This window comes from Bos taurus, chromosome 18 (assembly GCF_002263795.3).
Source record: "Bos taurus isolate L1 Dominette 01449 registration number 42190680 breed Hereford chromosome 18, ARS-UCD2.0, whole genome shotgun sequence".
NCBI classification, from domain to species: domain Eukaryota; kingdom Metazoa; phylum Chordata; class Mammalia; order Artiodactyla; family Bovidae; genus Bos; species Bos taurus.
In genome coordinates, this window is record NC_037345.1 from 54,541,187 (window position 1) to 54,554,439 (window position 13,253).

Here is a 13,253-nt window from a genome sequence, read left to right on the forward strand (position 1 = left end):
TTCTCTTAGCAACTTTGCATACCTTCTTCTCTCTCCTTCCATGATCTACCCATTCCTGGTCTTCCTCTTCCTTTTCTGGAGAGAGATGTGTGACCTCGGGCGAGTTACGTAACTTCTCTGTGCCTCGGTTTCTTCATCTGTGAAGTGAGACCGCTAACCATTTTGACCTCAGGGTTGTTGTAACAATTCAGTGAGTTAGAAGTGTGCCTCGCACGCGGTAATCATTAGGGAAGTATTTAATGGTGAGAGAGGAGTAGGAGGGCTGAGGGCAAAATGTTTCCTCGTGAAAAGTACTTTAAAAGATAAAAAAGATTGAGGAAGAAAAAATTAAATTAAATTAAAAAGCTTGCCCTGATATAGAATTTTAGGGGAAAAAACATCAGAAATTATTTCAAAAAAATCCACAATATTACTCAACCATAAAAGATAATGAAATAACGTTATTTACAGCAACATGGATGGACAGAGAGGATCATACTAAGTGAAGTAAGCCAAAGACAATGTCATATGATATCGCTTATACGTGGAATCAAAAAGAAAACAAACAAAACCCCAAACAAATGAACTTATTGACAAAACAGAAAGAGACAAAACAAACCTGTGGTTACCAAAGGGAAAGGGGGGGGGGGATAGGGATAAACTAGGAGCTTGGGATTAACATATACACACTACAATATATAAAATAGATAACCAACAGGGACCTACTGTATTGAACAGGGAACTGTACTCAGTATTTTATAACAATCTTTAAGGGGACAGAATCTGAAAAATATGTATCAAGTCACTTTGCTGTACACATGAAATTTACACGAATTATAAATCAGCTACACTTCAATAATAATAAAAAGGAAATCACAAAACTCCTTTACAACACAAAGAGTAGAAAATGGTTCACCGTCATTAAGAATCTGCATTAAGCTTTTTATGGCTTTTAAAACAATGCATCAAAAGACAAAGCAGTTTTTAGGGGCAAGTGTCAAATATTCGTTAAAAGTATGAACCTCAGAGCAGAGCTGCCAGGGTCCAAATAGCTGTGACGCCAGACGTGGGCAGTTATATAACCTCTCTGTGACTCAGTTTCCACATTCGTAAAACGGGTTGCTGTTAGAACCTGCGAGCATCTTTGGGGCATTCACCGAATTTATCTGTGTATCTGGGCCGGCAGCACCAGCTCGGATAGGCCTGTTCCTTAGAACTACAAGCCCGGCAAATTTTCACTACGGGCCTGGGTGACTTTCCCAGACATGTAAACAATGTTTCACAAATCCTTTAGCGAACTTATACAGAGGAAGTCTTTATAAGTAAGATCCATAACAGGTCAAAACTCAGCTGCAGGAAATCGTTCTCATCCTCGCCTCCAGATCTCCGGGAACAGAGAGTAATAACAAACGTCAAAATCCGGACAACTCTCCCTTCTGCCGGTCAGTTCCGTCAGCCTCGCGTCGTTTACCAGAGGAGGCTGCCTTTCCTTCTTAAAGGGGCCTCTCCTAGTTTTGACTTCTCTTTCCTAAGAGGGCCTCCCCCACATCCTCCACTTAGCGTCTCTCAGGAAAGGGTCCCTCCCTCCCAGTCGGGATGTTAAATTCTGCAGTAATTACTAATAAATAAAACCACCCTTCATTGGATCCGGGTATCTCTTGGTCATTGAGTAGGTGAAGCAGCTCTTTCCTAACGCGGTCCCACTCCCCAATACCACTGTGGGATGCAAGGAGCGCAGATGGGGGGTCCATGGCCTCTACAGCCTAGTCAAGAGTTTTCCTAGGGGCAGTTGCTTCGAGATATGAGATAATTGGGGAGAGTTCTTAGAATTTAATATTTTTGTTTACCCTGTATGTCTTTGAATAGGTGCTACAAGTTGCTAACTTTCAGTTCAGTTCAGTTCAGTTCAGTCGCTCAGTCGTGTCCGACTCTGCCACCCTATGAATCAGCAGCACGCCAGGCCTCCCTGTCCATCACCAACTCCCGGAGTTCACTCAGACTCACGTCCATCGAGTCAGTGATGCCATCCAGCCATCTCAGCCTCTGTCATCCCCTTCTCCTCCTGCCCCCAATCCCTCCCAGCATCAGAGTCTTTTCCAATGAGTCAACTCTTCGCATGAGGTGGCCAAAGTACTGGAGTTTCAGCTTTAGCATCATTCTTTCCAAAGAAATCCGAGGTCCAACGTGATCTGCCTTCCACGCTCCTCGCTCCTTCTCTCCACAGACATCTGCAGTTAGGAGTTTGTTTTTGCTTTCAAAGATATTCTGCGTGTTTAACAAGCAGAAGGTTGTATTTTCTCACGCACCTTAAATTATTATACACTCTGCTTCCATTATTGCCTTTTTCCCTTAACTGAACTCATAGCTCATTTCGTGTCAGTTCATGTATTACTTCCTCATTTTGTTTATGTCCCACTATGGGCCACTCCGTGAGTGCTATTTCGCTTCCGTAATGTCCGACTCTTTGCGACCCCATGGACTGTAGCCCACCAGGCTCCTCTGTCCATGGGATTCTCCAGCCGAGAACACTTCGGTGGGTTACCATTCCTTCTCCAGGGGATCTTCCCCACCTAGGGATTGAACCCGAGCCTCTTAGGTGTCTGGCATTGGGGGGCAGGTTCTTCACCACTAGCGCCACCTGGGAAGCCCACTACGGGCCAGACCACAGCTTATTTGAGTCCCCTAGGTTATCTGAGTCCCTTATCCATGGGCAGCTCGGTTGTTTCCGGGTTTGTTTTTCCTTAGGGGTTTTTATGGTAACAAAAACAATGCTCCCTACGCCCTTGGTTAGCATTTATCAAGAAGCCAACGGAAGGCTCAAACTTGCCGGCCCCCGCTGCCCGCACCCGCCCAGGGCACTCCCGTCTCCAGAGTCCCGATGCTTCAGCGGCGCGTCCAGCGCGGCTTCTGCCTGGCTGAAGCTGTCAGGCGCCCGCAGGGGCCCTCTGGAGCCCCGCCCCGCAGCCGGCAGTCGGGCCGATTCAAATCCAGCCAATAGCAGTGTGTAAACAAACCCCGACCCCGCCCCACGGTGAATAACTCCCCCGGCTGGCGCGAAACCTATTTAACTTGGCGGAGAATGGGGGCGGGACGAATACGTGACCCCGCCCCCATCGTGAGCCAATGGGCGGCTGGGCCCCGCCCCTCGCACTTGCCGCTCTGAGGACCCGAGGTCGGGCTGGGCTTGTATCTGCCTGATTCGCGGCCGCTCGTGGTCTTGGTGTTGCCGGCTAGCCAGCGTCTCTGGGAGCTAGGGCAGCTTTTTCCCGCTGTACGCGGCACGTTTAAAGGGCGCGGTCAGAGGGCGAAGGTCGCTCCGGAGTCAGTGCCCTCCGAGCCCTCCTATTTTTCCCCACCTGGCGGCTAGAATTCGGATCCCTGACGTTGGATTGACCGAGACGTGAAGGGTCCGCAGGGGTGTTCTGGGCAAGGTTTTTTGTTTTGTTCCTTTTTGTTATGGAATCGTTTATACGCCTCCAGAAAAGTGCACAAATCCTAAGCGTGCTGCTCAGCTGAGAACGAAAAACACTCGTGGAAACATCCTCCCAGATCAAAAAGCAACTTGAGTTGACCAAGTTTTAAACTTCGCAGCTGCGGGTGCGAGGGAGGAGCCGCGATGGGCGTTGTTTTGGTTTTTAGAGGCTCAAACCGCTTGTTTTAAAAAAAGAGAAAGAAAAAAGAAAACCACGCCTCTCTGTAGAGAGATGGCAATCAGGCCAGACTCTGGTCAAGCTCCCGCTGGGTAGGAGCTGGCCTGTGGAACGGGTAGGAGGTATAGGCAGTTAGAAATGAAGGGGATTAGGGTCTGGTTGAGAGGGTGGGGTGGAGAACTTGAAATGTGAGGGGGTGGGACAGAAATGCGCTGGTACTGAGCGTGGGGGAGGGGAGCCTTCTGGGCTGGAGTGTTGGGAGAGCCTGCGGGACTTGGACCCGGTGGACTAAAAGTGGAACTAGGCATCCTGGCCACTTGGAGAGGGCAAATTAGTTCTCCAATGTCCTGGACTTTTCCATGGCAAATGAATGTGTGTGTGGGGTGGGATGGGGGATGCGGTTTCCAGCTGTTCTTTTCTGCTGCAAAGTGAAAGTGAAGTGGCTCAGTCGTGTCCAACTTTTTGCGACCCCATGGACAGTAGCCTACTAGACTCTGCGGTCCATGGATTTTCCAGGCAAGAATACTGGAGTGGGCTGTTATTTCCTTCTCCAGGGGATCTTCCCAACCCAGGGATCGAACCCGGGTCTCTTGCATTGCACACAGACGCTTTACCGTCTGAGCCACTACACGAGTATAATTAAAACAGCCCTTAAATGAGATGATGGGCCCGGAAACCCAAGCTCATGTTGGCTACAGGGATGTAGCATATTTGCTGAGAAAAGTTGGGTGCATCTTCTCCAGTCCTAATTTTTTACATCTGAATGCTGTTTTGTCCCTGTCCCATAAGAGCTTCTGCATGTCTTGTATCCATTTCATCCTCCCGGTGGTCTTCATAAAGTCTGGACTCTGGGAACAGACAGAGCTGGGTATAAATCCCCAGCTGTGTGACCTTGGTCCGGTTTCTTACCCTTTCTGGTTTCTCATTCACACACAAAAAATGAGAATTGAGGTTTAATTCTCTGGCTCAGGGGCTTGTCATTACAGTTGTGTTAACCATGTGTTTGGGAGAGATACACAGATGTGTGTAATGCATCAAAAAAATGAGATGGATTTGATGAAGGGATAGAGGCACAGATGTGTGACACAGCAAGGAGAGGAACGTGCTGATTGTTGAACGTGCTCATGGAGGGTGTTTTGGTGTCGCTGTTCTATTTCTTCAACTTTTCCATGTTTGAAAATGTTCATTAGAAAATGTTGGGGGAGGTGAATTCTGGTGTGACTCTACAGTCCCATTGTACAGATGAGAACATGGAGGAGCTGCAGAAGTGACTTGCCCCAGGTCCATATGGTGACTCAGAGACAAATAGAACACCCAGGTGCACTGAATAAGTCCTTCCCCTGGCTGGGCATCCCTGGGCCAAGTTGCTGAACCTCTCTGGGTCTCATTGCCAACTCCATTCTGAATCTGTAACTCCCAACTTGCATCTGAGCTGCAAAGTGAAGGTAGGTGTCACTCCCCCCAAAGGATAGCAGGTCTCTTTCCATTTGGGCCCATGTTGACCCCTCCTCTGGCCTTGGACGTTTGACCTCTCAGGGCTTTGCCAGCCACGGCTAGACTGGGGGCTTCTTTCATACCCATGCGTATTCCTGGCCACCTGGTCCTAAGAGAATGCCTGTAGAAGAGTGGGCAGTATCTCATGGTTTCGTAGATCTTTCTGGAGCACTTACTAAGTGCCAGGTACTGTACTGGGGTGTGTGTGTTGGGGGGTGGAGGGGTCGTGGTGGTTACCACAGTGCACCAAAGAAGCCTGGAACCTGAGGGCAGGGGAAACTGAGGCTAAGCAACTTATTTGCTCATCATCAGACTGCGTACTGGGGCAGGAACCAGGGTGCTCTTGGTCACAACTATATTGCTGGCAGACTAGATACTCGTAAACAATACTTCCTGTATGAATGAATAAACTTGGATAGTCACCCCCGCAATGCCTCCTGTCTCATAACTTTGAACCCCAGTCAATTCCCAAGTTCCGAGTCCCCCGGGATTGGCATCTCTGAGACATCAGTGCCACCCAGCTCAGATCAGGCCCGGCTTGCTGGCTCTGTGACCCTGGGCAAAACACTTTCCCTCTCTGAGCCAATTTAGTTTTCTACACTGCAAGGGGGGAGGCCTGGTGTGCTGCACTTCATGGGGTCACAAAGAGTCAGACACAGCTTCTAGACTGAACAGCAAGGTGGGAATCACTAAAGACCTCCAGGTGGGGGTCCCTGGAGGTCTCTTTTCTGGTGAAGAGTGGAAAAACAGCACATACATGAATACTCAAGGCGTAGCTCCCTAGGCTCAATCTTAGCAGATGAAAGGCAAACTGCACAAAAATAATGTCCGTGTATACTGCTGTTCCTGGAAGGGTCACATACCTCCACGGACTGTGGATGACCACTGTATAAAACTTATAGATTGACTACTGTCATATTTGGGGCAACACATGTGCTCACATCTGGAACGGATAAAATTTCCTTTTTGCTATAATAATAACAGCACTTATCTGCACTTCCTGTCACGGGCTGCTCTCCATGAGAACATTCTCTCCTAATGACCCTATGAAATGAGGCCTGTTATTGATTTCCCCTTAGAAATGGAGGCACGGAGAGGTGAAGTAGTTTGCCCAAGGTCACACAGCAAAGGAAGTGGGAGGATGTGAATCAAGGGCTCACTGGTTGGCGTCAGGGCCCTGGACCTCCGTGGTCTCTTCAATAATATGCATAGTACCACCAAGATCCCAGGATCAATTCTAAAGCTTAAAACACAAAGCTTAAAACAATCACTCGTTTATTCAACACACATTATTGAGTCGCTTCAGTATGCACGTGGCTTTTCCAGGGCACCGGGGAAGCGGAAGGTAACAGACCAGAGTGTAGGTGCCGTTGGCCTGTGCGCCCCGGGAGGGTAGCTCCGAGCTGTCTCGGTGCTCAATGGGTCCCGAGCACGGCGCAGGGCACACTGCAGGCGCTCTGCAAGTGTTCCCTGAAGGAATGCGCGAATCGAAGTGTCACGCCCGCAAGGCGTACACGGCCCGGCAAGGCGGAAACAGACCCAACACCACCGAGGCGTCCCGGGGCTTCTGGGAATCCCATCTGCGCGGCCCGCGAGGCCTCGAGGAGGCGGTAAGACAGGTCGGACCCGCGTCCCCGGTGCCGTCCCCGGTGCCCTCCCCGGGGCCGTAGCAGGTCAAAAGGCCGACTGAGGTGAGTGAGCAAGCCGCGTTCGGGGTCCCGGCGAGGAGCCCCAGCACATCCTCTGCCCCCGCGCCTTGCACCCTTTTAACTCCGACTCCCGGCTCCTTCGCGATTCCACCTACGGGGCCTCCCATATCCTCCATCCTCGTCTCCCGCTACCTTTTCGAACCATCGGCGTTGCCCCTGCTCGCGTCCTCCCGCCCGGCGACCGTTCCCCGAGTCGGGGCGCCCCCTCCCCAGCCGGCCCAGCCGAGCCCGAGGTCCGGGAGCGCCAATCCCTTTAGCCTCTCCCTCTAATCCGGAGCATCGCTCGATGCTGTCGGTCGACTCCACCGGAGCCTGGGAAAGCGCGCCCCCGAACCCCCGGGACTCCGGCTGGGGAGGGGGCGGCGCCGGCGCGGAGGTCACCCTCCCGGGGCGTCCGCAGTCTCCCATTCGCTCGCAGGCCCGCCGCTCCGCGCCCAAAGCCCGAGCTGGTTCGCCAAGTCGCGGGGCGGGGCCTCCCCCAAGCCCGTCCCCCGGTGAGGGCGGAGGGAGGAGGAGGAAAGGGGGGGGCGGAACACAAAACCTGCAAGGTTTTTTTTTTTTTCCTTTTGCATTTAATTAAAAAAAAAAAATTTTTTTTTTTTTTTGCAAACCCGAGGGGTCCCGCCCGGAGCGGGCGCGAGTCCGGGGCGCCCGGGCCGCGGCGCGGGGCGGCGGCAGGGGCCTGGCGGAGGCCGCCGGGCGGCCGCCATGCGATCAGGCAGTGCGCTGACCGGCCCGGCCGGTCGGCCCCTTCTGGGTCCTCCCTTTGCAGCCCGTGCGGGGCCGTCTCGGAGACCCCGCGCCGACGGCTGCTCAAACATCAGGGTGAGTTTCTCACAATGTAGCAATTTCTCTTTAAATCTCTTAACTCTCTCTACCTGCGAGTCGGGGCTGTGACAGGGCGCAAAAGCGAGGGGGGGAGTGGGGGTTGGCGGCGAGGGTGTGTGTGGGGGGAGCCGGAGCCGGGGCCGAGCCCACCCCCCCGACACTCAACACTCAGCCCCCCAACCGGGGCACAGCGCCCGCTGCCTCTTTTTCTGCTCCGCGCCCACCACCCCCGGCAGCTCCCCCTAACCCCCCGCGTCTCTCCCACCATCGCCGCCGCCCTTATCCTGCGGGGACCCCCCCACCCACCCACCGCGGGCTCCCCTGCCCGCGCCCGGTGCCTCCCCGGCCCTCCCGCCGGCTGCCGGGGATACAATGGAGCGGCGGAAAAACGAGACCTAACGTTCCACGGGGGGAGGGGCGGGGAGACCCCCTCCCCCGGCCCGGGGGCCCCCTCCCCTCGCTCCGCTCCCCACCTTTCGGAGAAGAAGAGGGCCATGGGGGAGCGGATGGTGGTTTCCCGGCCGGAGCCGGCGAGCCTTCATCTCCCCCCTCTTCGCCCCGTGCCCTGCGCCCCCTCCTCAAATCACTCCCGGGGGTCCGGGGAGAAACGGGGCCTCTGGCAAGCTGAGTGGGGGGGATGGATGCGGAAGGAGGCCACTGGGTCTCCCCCTTCCCACCGCCCCTAAACAATGAAAGGAGTTGACTTGGTCCCCCACCCCCCAGCAGTGAAAGGAGTTGACCCCCTCCCCCGCTAGCTGGCGGGTCCCGGAGGGGGCCGTTACGGGGAGGCGGGTGGGGGGAGAGGAGGGAAGTGAGCCTTACCCCTGTCACCTCCCGAGATTTGGGGCGGCCCCCCATCTCCACCCCCTCGGCCGGGGAATGGGAGGCACCAGGCCCAGCCTGGGCACCGCGCTCGGGTGGTGACCTTTAGACAAAGGCAACCTTTTCCCTGGGGTGAGCCCGGCCGAGCCGGGCCCGAGGCCTCCCCGGGCCCCTGCGGAGGGCGGCCAGGCCGCGGGCACCCGGAGGGAGGGATGGAGGAGGCGGGAGGAGGGCTGGAGCCATCTGGTTTTCCCATCCCTGGTTGCCCCTCGGCGGCTTCTCCGGCTCCTGTCACGGGCGGCCCGCGGGGAGACAAGGGACCGGGGAGCTGCCCAGGCCTTGGTCCGCGGCCAGCGGCGAGCGGGGCGAGGAGCCGCGGGCGGGCTGGGGAGGCAGCGGTGATTGGAGCCTCGGCGGCTCCTTCCTCTCCGCACCCCTTTGTTTTGCTTTGTGGTTCTGAGCAGCTGAACTTCCCGGGAGGTGGGGTCAGAGGCCGCTGTGTCAGCGCTCCCCGGGAGGCCGGGGTGACAGGTCCCAGCGCTCCGGTGTGCCGGGACTTCTGCCGGCCAGGCGGCCCCTTTTGTCACACCCCGCCGGTAGTGTAACCATCGCGGGGGGATGTGTCTGCTTTCCCCTCACACCTCCTTTCGTCGGCTGCTCCTCAAGGAAACAGTTTTTCGGAACACCCCAGACTTCACGGCCTGAGATTTCTGATAAGCGCTCTGTACTTTCAACCTCTCCCCCAACTTGGGATGGGGGTTGGGCGGGGGGGCCCCGTCATCTCTGACCTGCTGGGGTGATGGGAGAACCGGGGAGGTGGGCAGATCAGGGGCCACCCCCCACCCCCCTGCCAGTGTCCAAAGGGCCTTAAGGGGTGTGCTTACCTACACCCCCCGCCCCTCCCTCGGAGCTCCCCAACTCCTAGAAGCCGGAAATAACATCTCCCTACCCAGAGAGCACTAGGGATTAGCTGCTGTTAGGTTAGTTACACACTGGCCACAACCCAAGGAGGAAGTTGGGGGGGGGGTGTCACTTATATAATTCCCATTTTGCAGACAGGCTAATGGAGGCTCACAGCAGTTGAGTGACTCGCCCAGGGTCACACAGCCCCAATCTGTAACCATCTCAAGTTTTCCCAGCTCAGCTCAAAACTGTTAGGTCTGCCTGTACCTGCCTTTGGCATTTTCGTCCCTTTGATTTCAGCTGGGTCTGAAATGTAGATGAGACCAGGAAGGAGTTGCCAAAATTTTTTCCCCCACCGAGTATGGGTAAGGGGTCAGCTGGGCTGAGGGCAAGGTGCTTTCACCTGTGGCCCAAGCAGAGCGTTTACCTGCAGGAGCTGAGGGTTGAAGATGTGGGGGTCAGGAGAAGGGGGGCCCCAGGCCTTGCTGTGTGGGGCTTGGGGTGGGTGGGCACTTGGCGGTTGGGCCCCTCTGTCATCCTCTTCCTGCACCTGAGCTGGCTCTTGGCCCAGCTGGCTGCTCCTCAGCCTTGCTGGTAGGGACGCTGAACTACTCGGGACCTTCGTTGTCTCTCTGCCCGGTGACCCTGCGTGGTGCCGTGACACAGCTGGCAGAGAAGTCCCTGCCCGTTCTCCCCATGGCCCAGGTGGCAGGCTCCTTGTCTAACCCTGTGACCTCAGGCACTGGATTCAACTCACTTGTCCTGTTTCCTCATGGGCAGATGCGGGGGACCATTAGAGCCTCTTTAACTGACCTCGCAGTGGCTGACAGTTTTATCCACGCGTGTTATTTTTGTTTTCCCCTCACTCTGCGGGAATATGGCTGGCCTGTAGGGGTGGGGAGGAATGTTGGGGGGCTGGGTATTTGAGGGTGACCGGCAAAAGGCGTCCACCCTGGAGGAATTCCCTGTGGTGGATGAGCAGCACCACAGTGTAAATAGTTTCACTTTGGTGGCCCGCTTCCTCCAGCTTTCTTGGACCCTTCCCCTTCAGCACTTACTGGTGCCAAATAAACCCTTGGGCGGGTGGGTGTGTGGCATGAAGGAGAAGAGCTGTGGAGGGCCCAGCCTACTCCGGGAGCGAGGCTGTAGGAGTGATCTCGCCATTTTACAGATGAGGAAACTGCAGTCAGTGGCTGAGAGGGGATTCCAACCCAGACTGCAGGGATGGAGGGGCTGGGGGTGCCGTTGGAGAAGAGCGAACACTTTCAGGGACCCCTTGCAGATACTTTCTTGAGGTGACAAGCATAATAAGTCATAATAATTCCTGTGGGGTGGGGGCAGGAGGGGCGGGGCTGTGGGCCTCTCTGGAGTGAGTGCTTCCTGATTTTGGGGGGGTTGGGAGGGAAGTGGGGGAAGCATGAGTAAGGCCCAAGAGTGACAGGCCTATGCCCCGCCCCCTTATTTGCCAACTTCCTTCCCAGAGGCCTCCCGGGCCTTTCCCAACTTTCCCTGGGGATGTGGGGGGGGTCTCCCCGCTCTCCCCTCTGAAAGGGCCCAGGGGTCAGCGCCAAGCCCTGAGAGCCTGGCTGGAGAGGTCCTGGGGTGTGTGTGAGGGTCCTGGCAGGGGGGGTCACCTTTTCACCCCAGGCCCAGCCACCACCAGAGTCGCCCTCCCCACCTCTCCCCCGTGGCTGTCTTGACTCCTGGTCTCAAGAATGCAGAGGGCTGCTGGTGGGGGGAAGTTAATTGGAAACAGGAAAACATGGCATTCCTTTCTAGACGGCCTGGGCTTGGAAAGCAGCGAAGGGTTGCCTTTCTGCCTCTCCCGTCCTGCAGGGGAGAGGGGTGGGGGACATGGTTATCTTGCCTTGATCTCTTTGGGGTCTCTGCCTCACCAGGCTCCCTGACTTTTACTGGAAACAGCAAGTTGCCTGTTTTACATCCATGGTATGAAACACTCTTCCCCGCCAATCACAATCACTTGGGCAGCGCCACCCCCGCCCCCCTTCACTGGGTCATCCCCATGTTTGTCCCCCGCACTCTGAGGGCGGAGGGCCTGAGCTGGCTCTCCACTGTATCACTCTTGAGACACGTGGGAAATGTTTGGTTAACTGGTCCCCGAGGATTCCCTCCTCCTTCCTTCCCTAGACCTCTCCCCTGCCTGGGGTACCACCATTAGAGCTCTGTCCCCATCCACTGAAACTTTTGTGTCTCAGCGGCACGCAGGATCCCCCAGCAGGAAAGAGAGAGGGTTTTCTAAGACATCTCTGGCTTGGCAACAATGAGTATTGTGTCTTGAGTTTAAGGATATTCACTGATGCTGGGGATCTGTTGGCAGGAGAAGCTGGAGAGAAGGCCTTTGTGTCTCTAATTGTTCCTAATCAAACTTCCTGAGGGTCTTCTGTGTGTCTGGGCCCCAGGGCCCAGTTATGATATGGGGACCCCGTTCAGGAGGAGGGCAGAGAGAAGAGTTGTCTTCAAGGCTGCTGGAGGACTTGATCCATTCTGTCTGGGTGGTTTGCAAAGGCTCCGGGGAGGAAACACCTTCTTTCTCCCTCTCTTTTTTTCTCCTGAGTGATACCCAGGACAAATTCAAGATGCCAAACATAGCTCCCCTTTCCTCCTCTGGGACATCCCTGGTCTCCAGCTCATCTCTCCAGAGGCGACTCCTCAATCCTGATGTTCTGTGCACATACATTTGTGTACATGTGTATATCTTTAAAAATATGTATTTTACACACGCTGGAACCCTCTGCCCATTGTTCTGCATGTTGCTTGTTTTGCTTCATCTCCCTGGGAGACGTACACAGTACCCAGAGGGTTTCCTCTGGGTTTTTCTTGACTGCGTTGTATTCCTTGGTGTGGGCACGTCCTCCATGACTCAGCATGGATATGGAGGTGTTTCCTGATGTTTCTACCTGCTGAGCAGGAGGACAGACGTCTGCTTGGCGTATCAGGAAACGGGTATGCCGGCAGGATATACTGGAGGCAGGATTGATGGATCAAGAGCCTGCTCTTTGTCATTGAGTCCCACGGAGGAGGCACCTGTGCAGCTGAATCTTGAAGGAAGTCATTCCCTCTCCTGTTCAAGTCATCCCGCCAGTCCGCCCCATTGTCTTTGCTTCTTATGACCTCCTTGCCCCCTCCTTCCTGCCTGTAACCTGCACCCACCCCAGGTGGGCATGCATGGTGTGGAGATCAAGGACTTGGACGCTGTTGATTCAAATCCAGGTTCTGCCACTTACTGGTTGAATGGCTGCAGCCTGGGGGCTTGCTGACTCTGGGCCTCAGTTTTCCCTTCTGTTAAATGGGCCAGTCTCAGTACCTATCTTTGGAAACTTTGTTACGAGGATTAAATAGTATCTACCAAACTCATAGGTACCCTAGTCTAGGCTGTCCATGGCAGTGTCATCTGTCATTCGGTGGCAGTCCTATCACCTGGGGGCAGGAATCCCTTAATCCTGGGCTGTGAACCCCCTTACTGACAGGCAGGGGAGGTGACTTTTGCACTTACCTACAGTGTGACCTTGGGCAAGAGATACTTCCTCGGGTCTTGGTTTCCTTGTCTGTGAAATGGGCTTGTAACATCTCCCCGGCAGGTGGGCTTATAAGGGCAGGAGGAGGCAGTGGGCGGGCCGGAGGAGGCAGTGGGCGAGCGGGCGGGCCGGGCAGGCAGTTGGTGTTTGGGAATCAGCATCTGATGTTGATGTTTTCGCTATGATTACTTTTCTCCCATGGGCCCCATGCTGACTTCCCTGCTCTGAAAGCTTTCCATTGTCTTCCCAAAAGGCACATAGGGAAGGTTGTTAGCATTCTATACTGCTTGGCTGCAGAGGGCACAGGGCAGGCTGCTCTGGCATGAGGCAAG

General features: G+C 55.0%; 1 protein-coding gene across 3 annotated transcripts in view; it reads left to right on the top strand.

The window, feature by feature from the left end:
• The first annotated feature begins 7,622 nt into the window (after positions 1-7,622).
• BICRA (BRD4 interacting chromatin remodeling complex associated protein) overlaps positions 7,623-13,253 on the top strand; it is a 74,295-nt gene continuing 68,664 nt past the window's right edge. For all 3 annotated transcript variants that reach the window (XM_059877584.1, XM_024979183.2, XM_024979185.2), the window contains exon 1: positions 7,623-7,657. The gene's annotated coding sequence lies outside the window, so the exon portion shown is untranslated. The remainder of the gene's footprint in view (positions 7,658-13,253) is intronic.